Raw genomic sequence first — 22,372 nt, forward strand, 5'->3', positions numbered from 1 at the left:
ATCGCCGTGCCTGTCCTTTGCCGAAAAAACTGCTTTTCAAAACGAAAGTAATTCAAGCTTAAGCACAACTCCAAAAGTGATAAAACAAATTGTACTGGAGGACCATTGTATGCTCCAAAATTAGTGATGCTATTACCCACTGCTGTCAACCCCTCCTGGTATGGGATGCATGTGTACAGACTAGATACGTCGGCCGTGGCTAAACAAATGTCATCTCCCTTGGGTAATCGCACCCCCTTAATGTATTCCAAAAAATGTGGTGTATCTTTGAGGTATGTAATAGTATTCTGACCGACCTTACACTCCGCATCCGGATGGATGGGCATAGGTCGGCCATAAGTACAGCCTTTCGTGATCAGAAGACAATCAAACTGGTAGCAAAACATTTTTTGGAGCTGGGGCATAGATTGCCAACATTTAAATTTATAGGGATTGACCATGTCCCAGCCCCCAGACGTGGGGGGGACAGAGCCCGGATGTTGTTACAACGGGAGACTTTTTGGATTAAGAAGCTAGGTACCATGGCCCCTAGGGGCCTGAATGAACAGTGCCAGTTTGGTTGTTTTCTGAACACAAGGTAATGTCAGTATACTGTGTAATTTTGCCTTGGTTTCTTTTTTGTTGATTGTCTCAGTTCCCCTTTAAAATGGGGAGGTGAGAGTGGGAGGGGTTGGGACACACCTTTTAGCAATTAGGTATTTATTAGGATGTTTTAACATGGCCATTTGTATCTTGAGAAAGGCTCTAGGCCAGAGCCGAAACATTGATATGATGGCAACTTTGAAATAAAGATCGAATTTTTTAAGCTAAAGACCCTGGAGTGCGCTTATTAGCAGTTAAGTATATTTGATATTTCCCAAGCGGCACCCGGGCACTATTCTACAGTAATCGTGAGTGCGGATCGCTTTTCTGAATATATATATATATATATATATATATATATATATACAGGCACTCGTGGGCCCATGCCTAGGGCACAAGCCCACGGGTGCCTTTATATAAATAGAACCACAAAATAAAAGTAATTGTACTCCCATCTGCTGCCTAAATCCAGTGGCAGAGCTGAGGGCAAGATGGGGTACCTGTATGTTTTGAAATCATCCCAAAGACCGAATGCAAACTGTACTGTGTGTGCATTGATACCCAAAAGGCTATCAGCCTATGCGCTGCCATCTGTGCATGCACCGTATATTAAAATCAGAAACTTTTGTTACAGCATATACTGCAAATGGGCAAGGGATCTCTGGGCAATACAGGTAAGATGGCAGGCACTTATATAGAAATCCCTTTACCAGTGCATTTTCTTTTCCAAAGAGAAGCACCAGCCTAAGTAAATAAAGTAAGTGATTTAATTAAATAACATATTGGCGCCCCCTCCCTTAGTAAAGTAGACTTTTCTACTCCTATTGAGAACAGTTTTATTGGCATTCACGTTTTAGCAGTCTACCTTTGAGGTTACTGGACTACATCTCCCATTTTGCTTCAGAGCAATGGCACACAGGGTGCTTTGTCACCCATGGGACATCTGCTCTCCCACTAGTGACAATACTTTGCCATTGGAACCTGTAGGCAATCACCACTAGTAAAACATAAGAATCATGTAGTTGCATGAAATTCCCTCCCATTGAAATATATCTCATTTACTTCATTCAGTAATTGTTTGTCACCGCTATAGAAAGAACATAGGAAACTGCTGTCTGGAAAAAGATATATATTAATAAAAAGGCCACAAGCAATATTATAGTATTTGGCATATACATTAAGCATTAAGAGGTAAGGTACACAATATAATAAATCTTAAGAGAGATGGAAGATTGAGGAACAAGTCCAAATATCTAAATAATCCATTGTAGACATGCAGGGTGGCTGTAACATGCAGTTGAATGGAGCCTAAGTCACTATTAGTAACATATAGAGCTCAATAATCCAAATGAAGCCTTCGGTCTATGCAGTCTAAATCCAAGATAAAGCCCATTCAGTGTGCCCTGGATTCATTTGCAGATGCTGCCAAATTAATATACTGAAATTCAGGGCTGATTCCACTCCTTCACTTGCTTACGGGAACTTGAAATCTGCACACAAATTTGGCACATGCCATGCATATATATATATTGCTCTGACTGGTTTCATGCCTATTAAATAAGGTTAAACATACACTGTCCCCTCTTTGTATCAGATGGGATTGCTGGAGTATTTGCCATTTCCAGAACTAATACTAGTAACAGGATATCCTGCTTGTCCTATATGAAGTCACAGTCGAAATTCCCGATTCAGATCATGGCTGCGTTGTACTGTGTTCTGTATTAGGAATCAGCAGAGCAGGGTCTCAGAGCAGGGGGTCAGTTATGACATTGCACATTCACAAAGTTACTTCAAGAACCTGCAAAGGAAAATAAAAGTTACTCATACTATAGAATATCATCTGGAAAGAACCTCCTTTGCATTCTGAAACCATATGCCAAATTTCATATACACTGACTAATCCCTACTTTTTTGCCCCAGGATAGTCCTTCTCTTTTGCCCAAAGGGTATAAAGAGCACAGTGATTTCTTCAGATCTTACTGTACTGTGTATGTGCCCAACTTGAACCTGAACAAGAAGTCGATGGTCCGGAGGAAAGTACCCCAGGCCACCATAGTCCTTTCTTATACTTTTCTTTCCTTTCTTTGCATTTATTATAACCTCTATACCATATGGCACATACATCATCTGTTATATGAGTGCATATTTGGGTTTTTTAGTGGAGCATAGGAAATCCACTAGTTGCTGGAGCCCTAGGGGGAACCCATGAAGCATTTGCATTTGTGAAATGTCACTGCAGCCTGTGTATTTCACTGCATCTGGTGCAAAGTGCAGTCTAGTGGGCTCTGTACATAGGCAGGCTGTAAGTATCTTGCTCCCACTGGGGCTCTCTAGCTTAAATGAAGCTACAACTAGGGGCATCCTACGGGGAAGGACACTGCCTAATCCTAATCCAAAATACATGGAGCTTTGTGTATGTTTTTGCACTTTGCACCCTACCTAGTGCTTTGTAAATGAGGCCTATGAAGTTTATTGTTATGAAAATTTCAGTTGCAAAGTGACTTAGAAACATGTTTTTAAGGTAAACATCCATCCCATTTAAACTACAGGATCATGCCATGACATGATATATACTGTATGTTGATATATTTAAAAAGTCTTTTCCTAAAAACACTTTCTGGGGACAAAAGGAGACTTAAACCCCCCTTGGCACCAATAGTCCCCCCAAATGTTGCTGGGTGACAAACTACCACCATTCTCAATATTAAACACACTTAATTGGCATTATATTTCTACCATTCTGGTCGCTTTAAGGGGGTAATTCAGCTTTAAAGGAACAGTAACACAAAAAAATGAAAGTATATAAAAGTAACTAAAATATAATGTGCTGCTGCCCTGCACTGGTAAAAGTTGTGTGTTTACTTCAGAAAGTCTACTATAATTTATATAAATAAGCTGCTATGTAGTCATGGAGGCAGCCATTCAAAGGAGAAAAGGCACAGGCACATAGCAGATAACAGATAAAACACTATTGTATTCTACAGAACTTATCTGTTATCTGCAATGTAACCTGTGCCTTTTTTCCAGCTTGAATGGCTGCCCCCGGGGCTACACAGCAGCTTATTATATAAATTATAGTAGTGTTACTGTAGCAAACACACCAGTTTTACCAGTGCAGGGCAACAGTGCATTATATTTTTATTACTTAAAAGATCTTTCATTTTTTGGTGTTACTGTTCCTTTAAGTTTAGTTTGTTATAGAGTGACCAATTCTTAGCAACTCTTCAACTGGTCTTCATTTTTTATTTGATATCGTTTTTTTAATTATTTACCTTCTTCTTCTGATGCTTTCCAGTTTTCCAAAGGGGGTCACTGATCCCAGCAGGCAAAAAACTATTGCTCTTTCAGTCTAAAATATTATTATTGCTACTTTTTATTTGTTACTTTTCTATTCAGACCCTCTCCTATTCATACTAAAGTCTGTCATTCAAACCACTGCCTTGTTTCTAGGGTAATTTAGACCATAGCAACCAGATAGGCCAAAAAACTGCCAAACAAGAGATATTGCACAAAAAGCTAAATAAATCAAAAAGCACAAAAGATAAAAATGAAGACCAATTACAAATTGTTTTAGAATATCACTTTCAACATCACACTAAGGGGTATATTTATCATGCTGTGTAAAAAGTGGAGTAAAACATTAGCTCATAGCAGCAGAATTTTAATTGACCACAGCATATTAAATGTACACCTCTCCTATTCATTCACAGATATGTGTAAATTAATGTGGGAAAGGACTGAGTAAAGCTTTTAACATGTAATTTTGTCTTTTTTAGATACTGGGAGGAAAGAGGCATACTGAAACCAGGCATATACTCTGGGACACATGTTGCTCTCTCTCTCTCTCGCTCTCCCTTGGAGGGACAGACAGATCTCTCTTCCCGAGAGATGGGCACACACATATTTATATATATGACACACACACACTTACCACATATACAATATATATATTATACTTTAAGCATTTGCTGTAAACTGACAAGGGTGTGTGACTGGTGATTTGTACCTTGCATATAATTAGTACTCCACACAATAAATATATTTTGTTATCACCTTACTGAGTGGTACTTTGACCATAGTACTTACACCAAATTTTATAATAAATACATTAATTTCTACAAACCACCAAAAACATTCTTCAGTGATTACCCAAAACCTTGCCTGGTAGCCTCATGGACCTTGCCTGGTAGCCTCATGGACCTTGCCTGGTAGCCTCATGGACCTTGCCTGGTAGCCTCATGGACTTTGCCTGGTAGCCTCATGGACCTTGCCTGGTAGCCTCATGGACCTTGCCTGGTAGCCTCATGGACTTTGCCTGGTAGCCTCATGGACCTTGTCTGGTAGCCTCATGGACCTTGCCTGGTAGCCTTGTGGACCTTGTCTGGTAGCCTCATGCAGATTAGTTGAACGAGTTGGTTCTTCTCTTCCTCTAGCTTCTATCTGTAAAGAGAATGCAGCAGGAAAGTATGGTTCATTTATATATATACAGCTCTGGATATGGGTGGATGGCCTAAATTGCTCTAATTTTTCATTTTAAAATGTTAAAAGGTGAAATGATGCAATATGTATTATAATGTTATAAGTTTAATTAAAGAGATAAAGTTTGCCCATATCTAGTATCCCCTCACTGCAAAGTATACCTAGATTTTTTAACAGCCGACCTGTAAATGCCACCGGCTGTTGCTTGCTATGGGTCACTAAGTAACCTGCAAACTTTAGACTGTTTATTATATTAGCAAGAGGTTATATATATATGTTTTTCTATTAGGCACTATTTAGGCTTTTGCTGATTGGTGTGCATATATGTATGCTTGATGGGGACACAGACTTGTCATTACAGTTTTGAACAACAATGGGTTATCCATATATTGCTAGATTATAACCCCAACATGCTGTGAGCTATCACCCAGTAACATTAGGGATAGGTTCACAGCTGAATAAAATGTCCCCCAGATCTCCAGGGACAGTGCCCTAATGAGTGTTAAAATATCCTACAATGTGAACTCTCCCAGATCCCTGCTCTTTGCTCATGCAGTAGGTGTTTAAAATAAATGTATAATGCCAAGACCAGTGTCTGGTTTTTCTGTAGCATTATAAAAGCTGCAGCCCAAGTGTGGCTGGAATGAAGCAGCCCATCCTAGCTGCAAGTGCACTAATAAATAGTAATATCTTTCACTGAAGAATATTGACCTCTAGTGGTCACAGGGTTGAATGACTGTATCTCACTGCAGATGAGAAGCAGCACCCCTGCACTATGTAATAGATTTGCAGATCAGGCCAGTTTTGCTCATCTGCTCAGAAACCTACAGATGGGTTAATTTACTAATATAGATTATAGACTGCAGCAGTGCTGTTACTCGTAGCAACCAACAAGCAATTAGTCTTTTGTTAATGTGCCAATCAAGGGCTAGGGGGCAAGCTAAGGTCTGGTGCCTAGGGCAGACCAAAACACAGTCCTGTCTACTGCAAGTGGTTGCCATTGGTAACTGCACCTGTGCAGTTTAGCACTTATGTTGCAGTATGCTGGGTAAGTTAGCCCCAAGGACTTATTAAGAGGAAGAAAACCTTCCACGGCAGCTCTGATAATTATAACTGCAAAACAGAACTTCTGGTGTAAAAAAAGATTTTGCTTATATAATTTCGGTTTTATTGAACCCATTAAGCAAGTCCATACCCATTAGACCTGAGAAGTTTTGTGTGGGGCCATATAATTCAGCACATTATATATCAGTAACCACTGTTGCTCAACCCAGTGTTGCTAAACTTCTCAGTGTGCTGCAATGGTTACTGCTAGGTGTATTCCAAAGAGAATCCAGCCTACATTCTGCATGTGCAGTCTCTTTTGCTGTGCTTGGGAACATAAAACACATTTCTTTCCTAGCAATAAATAAAGAAATATCCCGTGCCTGCCCTTCTGATGTTTTATTACATCGCAAATAGGCAGCCCATATTATAAAACGTAATCATATTAGACATTTTGAAAGTTGACACAATTTAAATAATTAAGCAACCCTTGAGGGGTATTTTCTGTTACAGATGGCTGTTATCACTATAATTATATATTTTACAGGTTATTCATTGATTTTATGTATTATAGGGTAATATTGGAAAGCTTCATGGCTGGTTAACATACCAGTTACGCTCCAACTAGGGTTTCTATACAGTTAAAAAAACATTTTATAGAATGACCTATTCTTTTCACTTTGTCTTCATTTTATAATTTTTTTTATAGTTTTTGAATTATTTTCCTTCCTCTTCTCTGTTTTTCAGTTTTCATATGGGGGGGGTCACTAACCCCAGCAGCCAAAAAACAATTTACCTATAAAGCTAGTACATTTTTAAATTCCTTATCTTTCTATTCAAACCCTATACTAATCACCTTCCAGTCTCCCATTCTAACCCCTGCCTAGCTGCTAGTATAAAGTAGAACCTAGCAACCAGATAGATTGTAAGCTCTTTTCTGCAAGATCCTTTTACCTTTTGTATTGGTAATAACCAATACAATATGTTTTATTGTATATTTAATTTATACACCCATTTACTGTATACGCTGTAATAATAACTGCTGTCAAAATTTCAATTTCTGAACAAAAAGCTTAAAAATCCACAGCAAATAAAAAATTAAGACCAACTGCATATTGTCTTAAAATGTCCCTGTCTGCATCATACTAAAAGTTTAACCTTTAAAGATCAAGTTTTACATGGAGAGAAGTATTAGGTGAGACATTAGCCATCAAAACTACATCTCGTATATATGCGTAAATGTTATTGGCTTTCCCCCCATTATATACAGTATATAACATCTATTAAAGCTTGTGTAAAGCTATAACTGTTAAAAAGGGATGTGGGGGTGGTAGTTATTTGATGTGAGCATCCTATAATCTTTAACCTAATGTCACAATTTTCTGGTTTGGTGTTAAAGTTCTTTAACTTTACCACTAAAGTGGCCAAAGGACAAATGTAACACACAATGCAGTACGTATTTTGATAACAGCTGAGGTGATATCATTTGTAATACTTTTGGTAATTATGAGACCAATGAACTTTTATAAGTCACCACTAGAGGTCATTAATGATCTAATTCTAACGGCACAGTCAGATGGGAAAGCAGTAAAACAGCTATGCAACGTGATTCGAATAAATATTCATTTATTTGATGGAGTTTATTCATATTTCTAACTTGTCTCTGCTCCTGCTAATTTCGGGGTTGTTCTGAATGATGAAAAGAAAATGAAAATAAATGGAGAAGGTGCCTGACCTTGTGTTTAGGATAAGGCAGCCATACACATACAATGGAAAATGTTGTTTAAAAAGGCCACCCATCATCTTCTGCTGATATTACACTGTAACTGAAGAGGAGAGATATGTCTAATGGATACTGGAGTGGAAATTGTACCGTTTTATATACCAGACCTGATTTTTAACAGTACAGACCTCTGCAATACAAACATTAAGTCCTATTTCCCCTATGCCAGATTGACTGCTTAAAACCATAGGATTTTGGGACAGGGTCTAAAAAGCATTTTGAACCAAGTTGGTGAGCACCTACAGATGCAAAATGGTGCATAAGGTCTTGCACTTGCACAGGCCTGTATTGGGAATCAGTCCATGGCCCAGCGACAAACAAATTGATCAGCCAATTTTGGCTTTCCTCTCCAAAAAATGTGGCCACTATTTGGAGAGACAATATGTCTTTAAATGTGAAATAAACCCCAGCATACTGTAACATATTATGACAGTTAAGGCATGCTGGGTGCTACAGTCCAGTAACATTAGGTTTGTTTTCTCAAAGCAATATTGCTCAATAATTTTCCCAGCTCTCCAGGGCCTGAGGCTGCATTAAAATGCAAAATAATCCCCCAATGAGAATTCCAGCTGATCTGCAGAATTCTGGCACTTAACAAGTCTGTCCTTCATCCCCATATTTGATTCCAGTGTTATATAATGACCCCAAAATGAAACAATAATCTCTGTATGTAAGATAAGAGCAAGATGGCTGACATAGTGCTGGAAAATAATAAAGTGTTTGGCTAGTAGAATTCACATTAGCTTATTTTCACATTTTTCAGCAACTTCAATGGAGAACTAGGGGGCGCAGTGGGACCACATTAGAGTTGGGTTTAGATGTTCTTGGTGCCATTAACCCCTCATTGTTCAATGTAAAACAAACTGTTTACATGTTGAGTCATTTGACAAATGTGTCCAGAAGGCAAGTAGGTGTTTGTATGTCAGAAAGATCCGATGGAGCTGCTTGTTTGGTTAATAGTGAAATGTTCCAATCAGAGGAGCAGAAAAATAACAGCACAAATCATTTGACTGTAGGAACACAATAAGAAATTCTAGCCCAAGGAATGTTTTAAACCCAGTGTGCAAATCTGCCAACACTGCTGTTTGATGCTTTATATACACAATCCCCTTGCAATCACTGAGAGCTCAGATACTAAGAAGATACTGATATGGGCAAGTGATAAAAGTGACAACATTTGCACTAGGTTATGGCACAAATATCCAACAGCAGCATTTCTCTAGACTTTTAGACATAATATATAAAGGGGCCATCACTAGTGGGTGCCAGGCAAGCCTCCAGGCCATTCCTGCTCCCTTGGTAAAGCTTCTCTCACCCAACAACCCCCTTCTCTGCTCTGCTCCCCCATACTCCTGGACACTTGCAGCTGCTGATGCGGGCCTGAATTTAAGGTGGCCCTGGGTTCTAGACCCTATAGAAATTAAAGTAAAATTACTCATTTGGAAGCAGCTGGAGAACATGTGCAAACAATAAGAGTCAAGAGTCAAAAGTTAAACAAATGAGAAGATAAAGGAGTAGTAAACAGTAGGGAGATATAGAACAAGTTAAAGAGAGATTAAAAGGAGACAAGAAGAAAAGGGGAAGGAGCAGGGAAGTATATATATATATATATTTGTAAATAAAAAAAATATAGGCACCCAAGGGTCATCCCACAAAACCTGCCGTCCTAGGCACAGACCCCAGGAAAAAGAAAGATAAAATAAAGTAGAGAATGAAAAAAGGAAAGACAGAAGAAAATGGCAGAGAAGATAAAAAAAACATATTGCGAGGATAATGAGAAAGCATGTTAGTGAAAAGGAAAGAAGAAATAATTGGGGTATAACAATGTATAGAGGATTTATGAAGAGGCTAATTCCATTCCAACAATAACTGCATCATTTTACTGTACTGAGGTTTTGTGGTGCAACCAACTCCATTCCAACAGTGACTGCATCATTCTACTTTACTGATTTTCATTCCAACAAAGATTCCATGATAATACTGTATATGTCTAACAAGAGATATCAAATAAACATAGTCTTTGGTGTTATTACAGGCTTGGGATACAATGTCAACTGTAAGACACATCCTTCCTCACTTTCCTAGAATGTTGCTATATGTTGGAAAGGGAAACCATCAAACCATTTACAAGGGAAGGGCGCGTTGTGGTTCTAACCCAATATAAACAGAGCTGTTGATTGCTAATAAAAGACTAATCAAGAAACATCTTGCTTTACAACAGGTATGGACTTTGCCTGCTGACAGCTATATTGTTTTCACTTAAGATTAATGTAAAGGCCTTATCCTGTGTCTCTTCTTTTTATTCCTGTTTTCAGAACCAATTCTGGGTTCTGTGGAACATCAGTGCAAATCAAGTTGCCCTTTTTCTGAAAGATTATGTTGTAAGAATCTCTATGTCAGGGGTCCACAACCTTTTTTACCCGTGATGCAAATTCAACTGTAAAAAAGATTTGGGAAACAACACAAGCATTAAAAAAAGTTCCTGGGGGTTCCATATTAGAGCTCTAATTGGCAGAATATCTGGTTTTTATGCAACCAAAACTTGCCCCAAGCCAGGAATTCAAAAATAAGCACCTGCTTTGAGGCCACTGGGGGCAACATCCGAGGGGTTGGGGAGCAACATGTTGCCCTGAATCCTAAACTAGGGAACCAGCAATGGACTTTCTTTAACATTTTAGGGACAGGGAAACAGGCTAGATAATATCATTGCTCCAAAAGAAACGATGGGCAAATGACCTGCAAGGAAACTTGGATCTCATTCAAGTAATAACGCTTTGGTCACTAGAGGGCCTCATACGCTGCTTTTATATTGATCAATTTTAGGAATCTTTTGCTCTTAAGTAATAACTTACCTTAGAGTAGACATTTTCAAAGCTAAGTGTGGCCTTTTTGCTGTCCAAGGTCTGGGCAGGTTGCTCTTAGATCATAACAAAGCCACCTGTGTATGAAAACATGGATGTAGCAGATGTTTCTCTATAGTTATAGGGACATTTGACAATGTTACATAGTTACATAGGGTTGAAAAAAGACCAGAGTCCATCAAGTTCAACCCATCCAAGTAAACCCAACACACACAACCCACACCTACCAATCTATACACTCACATACATAAACTATAAATACAATCACTAGTACTAACTGTAGATATTAGTATCACAATAGCCTTGGATATTCTGATTGTTCAAGAACTCATCCAGGCCCCTATTAAAGGCATTAACAGAATCTGCCATTACCACATCACTAGGAAGGGCATTCCACAACCTCACTGCCCTCACCGTGAAAAACCCCTACGCTGCTTCAAATGGAAACTCCGTTCCTCTAATCTAAAGGGGGGGCCTCTGGTGCGTTGATCGTTTTTATGGGAAAAAAGAACATCCCCCATCTGCCTATAATCCCCTCTAATGTACTTGTACAGAGTAATTATGTCCCCTTGCAAGTGCCTCTTTTCCAGAGAAAACAACCCCAACCTCGACAGTCTCACCTCATAGTTTAAATCTTCCATCCCCTTAACCAGTTTAGTTGCACGTCTCTGCACTCTCTCCAGCTCATTAATATCCTTCTTAAGGACTGGAGCCCAAAACTGCCCCCCATACTCAAGGTGAGGCCTTACCAGGGACCTATAAAGAAGCAAAATTATGTTCTCATCCCTTGAGTCAATGCCCTTTTTTATGTAATGTAAATAAGTATTTACCCTCTCATTACGCTGCTTTAGAAACAACCAGGGAGTTAGCCCCACAATTCAGGAAGCACTGCTATAGAGAAAGGCACTTTATTAGCCCTATTACTGTGGTTCCCAATTATTATTAGATTATTATTATTAGTGGCTAGAATGCAATAGGAACCATTTTGCACGGTAGTTCCAAAATGTGCCATTCTGCAACCTTACCTTTTCAACAGAAGACTTGCCAGTTGGGTTGCTGTTCTGCTGTGTATGTGGCATCATTTTCACTTGGACAGTAAAGGGCTGACTGGCCTAACAGGAAACCAGTAGGTCCAGGTGTAAGAGAATGAAGAGGATTCTAGATGATAAGGTAGAGAATATAAAAAAAAGTAAAAGAGACTATGAGAATAAGGATGCTGGTTAAGTAGTGTAGACCTTTAGCCTAAGGTTTTTTGGAGGGCCACTGGCATCCTAGTTCACACCTATCTTTGCAAATTCTGCCCTTACTGTATGTGCCCCTTTACAAGTGCATACTGTAATATGTGCTAACATGATGTATATACAGACCCACAAACTCTGGTGTTAGAGGGCCTTCTCTAATTGCCAAAGGTCAGTAGTTTAAACTGGGCCTATGTAGGGCTATTTGGTCTTTTGTGTACTTGAAGTGGCAGGGTCTATTTTGGATCTCAGTCCAGGCATGTGTATAGGCACCCATACTGAGTATAACCAGAGATGAGAAAAGGCTAGGCATCATAGAAAGGAAGTCAGCAATGTTTAGAATGTTAATGACAGATAGGTTCAGAGGACGAAACAATGGGACGGTCATAGTCAGAAGAGGCAATGCACAATGCTCCCTGACATTTTAATGGAATTACATGAACAGAAAAAAGCTGTGGGATTTGATAGGGAAGATATGTAGAAGTTAGAGAAAAACAACAGTGCTTTAGTACAGAATCTGATGCTGCATTAAAGGGTAACATCATAAAAACAATTAACAAAAATGTTTTGCATAACAAAAGAAAATGTAATTTTCAACAATTTTCCTAAACACATTTATTATAAAAGTTCAGTGGTTTTAAATTTAAAAAGTAGTCAGCCCTTCTCCAGCAAAGATTTCAATTCCCAGCACTCTAGTTATGTGATTATTGGGGGTGGAGTCTCCCTGGGGTTGCCTCCTTTCCTATACTTTCTTACTGACCTGCAGGGGGAAGGCGCCAATTGGGGATGTCATGGGGGCAGATCACTGATGTCACAGGGCAGGGAATGGGAGGTGCTGTGATGTCAATTGGGAGGAATGGGGAGAGTCAGGGAATGAAAACTGTGAGAGAGGTAAATAATAATAACTCCACAGTCTGAACTGAAAAAGTCCACTCGAGAAAAGTCACAGAAAAGTCATGAAGATCCCGAATTTTTCAACTTTTTTGAACTGTCACACAAAAAAAACAGGTTCAAAAATCCTCTGAACTTTCAAAGCAAAAGAAGGATCTTCCAGGAAAGGGAAGGGCCATTGACTTCTACCTGATTTTGGCAAGTTTTAGCTGGAAAATTGGATTTTTAGCCATTTGGACGCATAGTAAATCTTGAAAAAGTTGCAATTTTTCTGACGGTTAGTAAATGGCCCCTGTAGAAAACGTATTTTAAGACACTAGTAAAGACTTATTATTATTATTATTGTACATTTAGAATATTATTAATTAATAAAAATATTAAAAGAATGTCGCTGTCTAGGAGTCACATTTGAGTCTTCCCTCTCATTCATTCCCGACATTCAAACACTCACTAAATCCTGTTGCTTTCGCTTCCAAAACATCTTGCGCTTCCTCACACATGAGACCACCAAAATTCTCATCCACGCCCTTGTCATATCTCGTTTAGACTACTGTAACTCACTGCTTAATGGGCTACCACTGCCTAAACTGACTCCACTCCAATCCATCATGAAAGTGCTTCCAGACAACTTCCCTCCGGCTTCACAAGTGCCGCCTCTCTCTGTCAGTCCCTGTACTTTATCTGTCATGTACAGGATTCAATTTAAGGTTTTTGTACTTACCTACAAATCACTCACCCGTGCCGCACAACTCTATATAACCACCCTAATCCCCAAGTACACCCCCAGATGTAACCTTTGCTCTGCATATGACCTGCTTCTCTGCTCCTCACTCATTGCTTCATCTCAATCTCTCATCCAGGACTTCTCACATGCTGCCCCCATCCTATGGAACTCTTTGCCTCGTCCCATTAGACACACAGAGTCTCCAGGCTTATAAACAGTCACTTAACAGTTTTCATTAAAGCCTATAATCTAAGCCCTCAGCAACTTGGTTACCCACTGAACACCCCTACTCTTTGTTTACACGTTCATTAACCACTAATATTCTCCTCTTACTCTGCACTTGCCATCAGTATACAAACCAACAGGAACTATACTGCCACACTGGTTACCCTGACCTTATGTCTTAATCACCCTCCCTCATAGAATGTAAGCTCTTGCGAGCAAGGCCGTCCCTCTTTTGTCTCCTAACAATATCCAAACATAACTGTGAATCATTCTGGGGGAATAGTTTGTATGTATTTGTTAAATATTTGGTCTTGTATTTATAAGCCTTTACTCTCTAAACGCTGCACAAAATGATGTATATATATATATATATATATAAAAAAAAAATAATAATATTAATTACAGGGTCCCTTTAAATAATAAATAAAATGATTAGGATATCTGTAATAATGAGATAAGTATTTCTTATACCTGCCTATAAATGCCATGGCTTATGAGAAGGTATATAAGAAATACAGTATAACACTGAGAGGGCAGCAAGTCAACTGCAGGAAACCAGGGAAAAACCAATAGTATGAATATACAGACAGGCACATAATAGACTCCCACCTCAGAAAAGCCACTGTTAAACAATGCAAAGAGCAATTATTCCCCTAATTATACCTTTCAATAAAAGAAATGTCACTTGTCAGTTAGAGAAGGAACATTATTCCTCAGCTCCTACAAAAGAACATATTTCACTTTTAATCCAGCTGGGAAAAAAAATATGTTTCTATAATATTTTTAGCTCCTCTTTCATGTGAGAGTCAATGTATGAAAGCTCTTCAACTCTCTTGTGCATCATTTCTTTTAAACATATATCACTTTTATATCCCCCTTAACCTTTCAGCTGGTCTACAATAACTATGATGCACACATTATCTTGCAATAACAAACATTCAAATTCTAAAATGTGGCTAGCGAGGGAACACCTCTTAAAATTAAAATATACCCCCTCATTCAGTTGGGCTTATGTAGAAAATGCTATACAACTGAAAAGAATCCTTGATAGTCTGTCTGTGCTTTCTGGGACTATTTCCAAATAGGGTTGAAGTAGTTGAACCTGGACAAAGGTTGCGGGCTAATGATTTTTTAGGGTGAGGCAGTGACGTCGGTGCTAGGTGCAATGAGATTTCACCCAGAGTTGTCAAGAACATGGTTCTTGCAATACTGAGACACAATTGGAGTGTTGTTTTAAACCAGACAGCCCCATGAAAAACTGGGCTGTTCGGTGACAGGTGGCAATCTCTAACGCCGCCTTCTATAAAAATAGAGGGACTTCAAATCTGAAATCTGAATGGTTATGGCTGCCTTGGTATATGCCTAAGAAGATTCTAATGCCTTGATTGGGCAAAAGTTTCACAGACAAAAAACAGCTATTTAAAGGCATTTACACCACAAACCCAAATGGGTGGAAATTTGCCATTTAGTATGTCTACCCAAAATATATAAATCATAATGACAAGAAGTTAAAGGTTAAATTGTTACATTTTAGGCTGAGAACTGAAAATCGGGGATTGGGTCATACAAAAGAAAACATTTGCCGGTTCTCAGTTTGTACACGTCGCCGTGTCTAAGTTTTTACTGAATGTCTTTCTCTGACTGGGTGTATTTACACGGTGAGCTGGGCGAATTTACAGGGAAGCTGGCAACTGTAAAGTGAGGGAAAAGAGCCAGTTCTTGAAGTAAAAATAATCATGAATAAAGCAATTTGTCAGCAGCTCAGACTGGTTTGTGGATGAGTTAAAGGGGGGCCCAAGATGTTCTGGGTCACAAACAAGCTCAGTGTTTATGCAGTCTGGGTATTAGGAAAACCTTACTGTGAGGTATCTGTTCCTCCATGAATGTCCCCTCCAGTGTTTTGCTTGACTCATGAGGTAACGATGAGATAATAATGTCAGACAATCCTGGAAAAGATTACAAAGATAACAAGCTTTTTATTCCTGCTGAATAAATATGCATACTGTACTGTACACATTGGAGAGAGGGGAACTTGACATTTGAAAAGAGATGTTTCATTTGGCTGGAATAGAAAATGTGGTGACCTTCCCTACAAGTGTGTGTAAAAGTGCTCCATCCCAGACAAATAAAGATACTTTTAGTGATACATCATTCACGGAAATGTACCAAACTAAGTCCTGAAAGGGCACATCAAATGGGATTTAAATACTGTTGCTTAACCACTCTTAACTACTGGATTACAAACCCCAGGATAAGAACATACTATTAAGGGTTTAAGCATGCTGGGAGCTGTAGTCCAGCAACATCAGGGTTGTATTCTTAAAGCACTTTTACTCAATACAACTTTCCTCCAGGGCCAGAGGCTGCATTAAAATGCTAAATAATCCTCCAATGAGAAGTCCTAGGGACTCTTGAGAGTTGGGGAGAAGTGTTATGAACTGTTAATGGCTGAATTAACTTAAGGAATCTCTTTACAGAGAGGGAGGACTTGTAGTTGAACTTTAGAATAGAAAAAAGAGCAGGTCCATGCAGATAATTCATTTCTCAGTGGTTCACACAGTTCCCAATATAGAAAAAAAATACAGTACAAGGCTTTCCAGGCCACTTGGTCCTCACCTGCTGCCTACCTTTCTGATACTTGCCGCTCAATTAGATCTAATGACTCCCAGATTCTGGTACAGGATAAGGCTTGTTTTAGGGGTGTCCATTCTGCAGTAGGACCATCCTAGCCCTAGCTCCCTGCAAAGCATCAATGAGGTGTTGACTTCTTGATAGAGCATCAGCTGCTCGGCTATATAACATGGTACAGGGAATTGTTTCTACATAATGATAAAATGCACTATACCTGACATTCTTTAACTTTGCGGCTGAAGGTCTCTATGGACCAAACCACACCATTCAGGAACTGCTTCTCTCAACCTGAAATCAGTAATATCATAGCAAGATTATCCCTATGAAGTGATATCATAGCATTATTATCTCTATGAAAATAGATTTGGGCCTCATTCTGGACTTATTGGCACAATAAGACTACTGCTCATCAGACTTACCCCATAACTCCATGTGGCAGCACCCAAGTGGCAATTATAACTACTGGCTCAATTTCCCAGCATCTCCTTGAGCAAGGTCTGTCAAACCCACCACACCCGAATGTGCATTCATTGTTGCTACATGCATTCCAATAGTACATACATTGTAGGATAAATGCAGTGATAATTTTACCTCCTAGACCACATGGCAGGATAATTTTTGTTCCATGTCTAATACCCCCATCCTGTGTGTTCCAGGAAACTTACTGGTGTTGGCTTAGCCTTATACTATAAGTCTATATTAAAATCAGATAGAGTAGCCAGGCTAGACTGGGGGCATACTGGAAGGAAGGAACTAAAATATAATAGTTGAAGTCCCAGCTTCTTGCATTGCCATAGGATACTGTGCCGACCTAAAGAAAAAAAATAAAAAGAAGGCAAGTAACTCAGTGTTTTCTCAGCAACAAGTAAACAGATACAGGGTCAATTGTTTTTCAGATATAGGGCTAATTTATGAAAAAAAATATGGAGATTCATGCACCTACCCCAGCGCAGCCAGTATAATTTGTCTTGAATCATGTCATCTACGTGGGTTTATTGCACTGGATAAATATCATGTTTTGATTGGCTTCTGGTAATAGCAAGGTTTTATATAAACTGAAATACAAAATTCAATTAACTGGAAATGTTTTACTGTACTTGCTGTTTTTTCCCAAGTCCTATTTATTCAAATTGGGTTCCATGGGTTTATTGTCAGGAATATAAACACTCGCTAAACATGATTGACTCCACAGGGATTTGTTTTATGTTTGGAAGCAAATTATCAGGGACACCAGACGAATGAAAGACAAATTTAATTACTCAAATTGCTTTGGAATTTAGAATTCTAAATGACTAAATTTGGTTAACGTACTGGGTGCTTTCACTGACGCTCTAGAATCTTTAGGGCACAACACTTGCTGCCAAAAGTGAGACTATGTGCCTGGTTTGCCCAGGTCTGTTCACCTATAGCAACCAAACAAGCCAACCAACTAAATGCTAATTGCCGATTGGTTGCTGTGGAATAACTAGACTAGAAGCAAATGTGTTACCTTTTATTATATTTCGATAATTTATTATACTTACTATTACAATTGTCTAATAACAGATAACTAATTAACTATAACTAACTATAATATACTAACTAACTAACTTAAATAGACTTTCAAGAGGTAATGCTTAAAAGGGAAGTAAACCCTCCAAAAAACCCACCAATTGCATTCCCCTTCTCTCTATAGAAGGCAGACTACAAAAATGTTCATGGACTACAACTCCCAGCACACTCTAACATTTTATAAAAAGCATATGGTGGGAATGTTTTTGCCCACTTTAAAGAAGAACTAAACTCCCCACCTTTCAGTTTTAACTCTTAGCATCTGTGCATATTACACCCTACACAAATGCATCTCTGGCACGGGAAGCCCAAGGCTGGACCCCATTGCCTTACAGAGTATATGCTCCTTAAACCAGATGTGATGTAGCCAAAAAAGACCACCTATCCCCTGTACAACTTTTCATGTAGAAAAAGTTTGGGTGGGGGCTGAGACCCCATTGGCTTGGGTAGCAGCGGACCCTAATACAGCTCTTGGCAGAAGGTCCTATAGTAGCAAGCACACAGTTTTCCATACCTATGGGACAAAAATGCAGTAGTTCAGGAAATTAAATAAACTTTCTTTTTCTTTTTTCTTTTTTTTATTCTAGTGGTCCTCTTTTTCTATTGAAAAGCATATTCATTGACTATAAACAAGGAGGGAGTTCAGTCAGGGAATGTGGAAAAACATCCATATGTGGTTTGCATGTAAGAGATCAGAGAAAACCACATGCTATGTTACAGCAACCAACTTCTCATTCATTATAAGGTGCGAGTCTGTTTTCTGTGAAAGATCTTACCAGCCTTAACCTGCAAGGGGAATGTTAACAGCAGGGTATGCCAGTGTGTGTTCCATAGCAGCCAGCTTCCTCTGTCATAACACAAATGTCTTTATTTCTACAGGTTTTTAGCATAAAGAACTGAGCTTTACACAGAGACCTTACAAAACCAACACAGAGAGATGCCAAAAGAAAATGCATCTATATTACTGGGAAAAAAACAGGTTTATTGGGGACAAATACCCTACCTAAAATGTACCTACTTGCACCCCCTAGCTCTCCAATGTAACCAGCAAAAATATAATTTCATATGCAAAAAGATTCTCCAGTGAGACTGCTAGAACACATTTAATGTGCAAGGCATAAAGGATCCTGGCTGAAGATCCACTTTCACTGATTGGGCTCCTGGCCCGGAAGAGCCAGGAAGTTTATATGGTGGCAAAACTGCTTGAGGAATTCATCTGTTATGCTGGTGGATTATAACACCCAACATGACTTTTCCATTGGTGATATGCTGGAGGAAGCTGGGAGTTGATGTTCTACATGGGGCAGTTTGGAATGTATATGTCCCCTTCTTTAGGTTACCAGGCAAAAAGCATGCATTATTAGATGCCATACCAAACTAATATTTGTGTATGTGTATATGTGTGTATGTAACAACATCTCAGCATACCTGTTCCAGAAGTCTGTAGGTAATGCCTGCTGAAAGACAAAAACATAATGTCCTAGTATTTAACCCTCCTTGCCCCACCCATATTACTTAAAGGAAGGAATATTCATACTTTTTAGTGTCACTCACAAAACTCACTCCAATGGTTGACACTGTAAAAAAAAAGGTCCAAGAACACTCTGCATTTGCATTTTAGGCATAGCTATGCTCTGCACCTTGCGGCGGATTGAAAATAAGATGCAAGCTGGGGGAAAAGGCAGTTCTTTAATAACACCCAACTTAGTGGGGGGAGGTATGGGTGACACCTACATGATTATCCAAGTCCATCCCTTATGCAAGGCTGTATTTATTTAGCTCCATGCTGGTTCCCAAGGACCAGTGCCATGTCAGGGAGAGGGTCCGTATAGCATATACCCTGCATCACTGTTTGTAAAGGAGCCCTGTAATATCTGTCCAACAATAGAGAATAATATGCTAGATACAAAGTGAAAAGGTACAGACTTACCCATCCAGCAAGACAAACCTGTGCCTTTGATAGAGCACTTCCTTCCCATAGATCTTCTTTTTCTTTACATCCAACTCTTCAACTTACTGTCCCGTGGTTTTTTTTAGAAATGGGCTGATTTATACTCAGTGGACTATAATGGTTGTAGAAGAGGACCACATCAATGGGCTAATTCACACTAGTTCCTGCCCCAGAGGAGCTTACAGTCTAATGTACTTGTCACATACACACCATGTGGTCAGTTTTTTGCGGAACAAACTGACCTGCCTGTAAATTTTTGGAGTGTGGGAGGAAACCCACCTCATACTCACATAGCAGCTAGAATAGCTTTTCAATATACATCTTCCTGTATTAGATGACACCATATTTTGCTGGTTCCCGAAGAAACTTCTGTGTGTTTCAACATACATGTAAATTGGCCTTTGTAACTACTGTTGAGACCACTAGACATAAAATCTATTATCCAGCTGCTTTCTTCAATCCCTTGTTTTTGTTTATTGCCTTGTTGAATTATTTAAAATTATTTGAAATAAATCCTTTGAATATCTTTACTTTTACCAACCATTGCATATTTTTTTTAACCCCATGGGGCATCAATAATATTACATATTTTCTAGCACACAGAAGAGGCAGGGTCTGTCTTTCAGGTTGCTTGAGGCATATTTTGTAGCATACATGGTCAAACCACATGATTATTTTGTAAACAATATCCTTTTTTTGTGTCCTGTAGCAGTTTTTTGAACATTTGGGTTGGAGATACGATGTGGTCCCACATTTAGTTCATAAAAAGGTCAGAAATAGCAACAAATTGTTGTACCACCAGCAATTGTGCGATCACTCCATACTGTTTCCTAGTTTGCCTTATACGACCCAAGGAGTGTGACAATCCAACATTCATAGAAACCTAAGGACCTTTAATGTTAAAAGGGAAAGAGTTTATTATGTTATTAACATTCACAGCTTTCTATTGATACTTCTTTTAACAAATACCACTATCATTTAGCCCACAATCTTGAAAGCCTAAAGCTGGAGTTAAAGGAGAACTAAAGCTTAACTAAAGAAGTAGGCTGTAAATACTGTACCAGCCCAAGGCAACCACATGCCTTTAGCAGGGAAGATCTGTGCCCCCAAAGATGCCCCAGTAGCTTCCCATCTACTTTTCTGCTGATTCACTGTACATGCTCTGTGCTGCTGTCACTTACCTGAGCTTAGGGGCCGACTCCCAATATACTGTATATATATAGAATATAAATGTCCCAATATAAAGCTGATTAGTAATTAATGTATACATACATATAATTACTACATGGCAGCTCCAAAACCAGTGCAATGAGCATCAGAATTTAATAACCAGCCCTGTAGAATTAGCTTATATGACAGGCCAACCTCATTTTCTGATTGATAATTTATGATGACGCCTAAGATCAGCTTCTCAATAGCTGATCAGAGCCCACTGTGCATGTGAGTGTTGCAGACGCTTTCCAAGACCCCCTGTGACACATTTGAAGTCCAGGATCACTGCTGCTATTGAGATGCTGAAACTTAAGGATGGTGCTTCTTTAATAAAGTATCTACAGGAAGCCCAGTAGGTCAATAATACTTGTGTTCCACACTGAAGAGCAAGACAAAGGTAGCAAGGATATACAACATTAGTTATCACAGGTCTATCAAATCATGGAGTGGACAATAGGAGAATGGTCAATGCCTGTAACCCATTGGTCTACACAAATTTATTTTCTTCTTCCCAGTTTAAAGCCATTTGGAGTTTGATACATGCTCAATGGATTATAAAAAGAAATAAGATTAAGATGGTTGGATCCCACATTTTCTTCTGCATGTCTGTGTGTCCTGTAGACCAGATGCTTTCCCTAAAGAAACATCCAAATGTCCCATATATCCTGGATATCCCCAGGCACAGGTTGATTCATTGATAGCATAAGGGGGGCTGTCTGTACCAACATTACTAAAAGCATTTCCTTTTGACAGTTCTAGACATATGTAGTTTAGGGACCAAGTGCTGTCGTTTAGGGACCAAGTGCTGTAGTTTAGTGACCAAGTGCTGTAGTTTAGGGACCAAGTGCTGTATACATTACCAATTCTTATCCCAGTGATTTATATTTTAGCCATATTAATTAAATATACCATATACAACTCAAATGGCACAAAACAATGTTATATATCCAACATGGGGCAACTTTAAGATCATCTGGAAGGTCTGGAAAGTGCAGTCGCTGTTCAGACCTGTCATTTAAAGCATGTGAAGCGATACAGTTCTGTTGGCTCATCTGGGTAATTCTAATATGGTTTGCTTCCATATCTATTTCAGCCCCGTAAGACAATACATGACTAACTTGTTTCAGATTCATTACACTCAATCTCAAATTGCAGTTAAGCCCAATATAACCAGGTGACGGGGCTTCACATTAGGTGGCA

At 39.0% G+C, this 22,372-nt stretch overlaps 1 long non-coding RNA gene across 1 annotated transcript; it reads right to left on the reverse strand.

The window, feature by feature from the left end:
- Nucleotides 1-4,189: 4,189 nt before the first annotated feature.
- On the reverse strand, nucleotides 4,190-21,031 carry LOC101733543. The gene is made up of 5 exons (XR_001924315.2): nucleotides 16,673-21,031; nucleotides 15,687-16,566; nucleotides 11,775-11,907; nucleotides 10,741-10,826; nucleotides 4,190-5,022 (listed from the first exon to the last, which is right to left on the reverse strand). It is a non-coding gene; the product is annotated as an uncharacterized LOC101733543 (long non-coding RNA).
- Between the last annotated feature and the right edge of the window lie 1,341 nt (nucleotides 21,032-22,372).

Source organism: Xenopus tropicalis, chromosome 3 (genome assembly GCF_000004195.4).
Source record: "Xenopus tropicalis strain Nigerian chromosome 3, UCB_Xtro_10.0, whole genome shotgun sequence".
In the NCBI taxonomy this organism is placed as follows: Eukaryota; Metazoa; Chordata; class Amphibia; order Anura; family Pipidae; genus Xenopus; species Xenopus tropicalis.